This window comes from Meleagris gallopavo, chromosome 2 (assembly GCF_000146605.3).
Source record: "Meleagris gallopavo isolate NT-WF06-2002-E0010 breed Aviagen turkey brand Nicholas breeding stock chromosome 2, Turkey_5.1, whole genome shotgun sequence".
NCBI classification, from domain to species: Eukaryota; Metazoa; Chordata; class Aves; order Galliformes; family Phasianidae; genus Meleagris; species Meleagris gallopavo.
The window spans coordinates 68,824,384-68,825,364 of NC_015012.2; positions in this window are offsets into that span (position 1 = coordinate 68,824,384).

Consider the following 981-nt stretch of genomic DNA (forward strand, 5'->3'; position numbering starts at 1 on the left):
CGTCCTGAGGGAGGGCAGCGGGGAGGAGGCCCGAGCCGGCCTGGGAAATAATTCGCGATCTGGAGCAGAGCCCTGAGCGTGTCCTTCGGGACGGCGGGGCTGGGGGAGGAGGGATTTGAGGACCAGAAATAATGTTGGAAAGGTTTCCGGAGGGGCAAAGCCGGGGACTAGGATTCAGTTTAGGATGGTAAAGCATCAGTGTGTTTTACAGATGGGACATGGTACTGGGCTTAGCAGTGAGGCTCAGTGACAACCTGGCCTCCTGACACTGAGGAGCTGGGAGCCTCTGCCCTTCAACTAGCCTCACGATTGTGAAGAACATTCAGCTACACATTAGAAATTAAGAAAAAGAAAGAAAAAGGAAAGAGAGAGTTAAAACAGAAGTCTAACGATTAGCAAGCCACTCATACAATTCAGCAAGCTTGAACATCACTTTACTATTTCAAGAATTGCTTTGAGCAGATTTCATATCCTGCCACTGGATTTCTTTAGGAGTCAGTTTTTGTTTTCTGATCTCTGCTCTAAACAGAAAAGCTGCAGATCCCCAAAATCTCCATTTCCAATACTCTTTCACATTGCATTTTCTGTGCATGTCACATCACAGGATCCCAAACCTTTTCTAGCTAACAATGCCCAAAACACTTTTGACCTCTAGCTAAGCCCAGTGGCAGATGAATGGTTCTTCTTTAAGGTGTCCATTAAAGGAGCCTAAAATACCACAGTCCTCAGCCTGCAGAGCAGACAATGAAAACTGTAAGGTCAGTTCAGAGAATGAACAGGTGTACATTTTGCCTTTTGTACAATAATGCAGTTTCTCTGAGCTTCAAGCAAATTGGTATTGATGCGATGCAATACTAAGCATTTGTTTTTCAGAACAGGGTCATAAAGACAGAGCCGCTGCTTCTTATCTGGGCCTGTCAACTCGTGCAACACAAAACTGTTGTTTAAACATTACTTTTGTTCCAGGGCTAATTTGAGCCT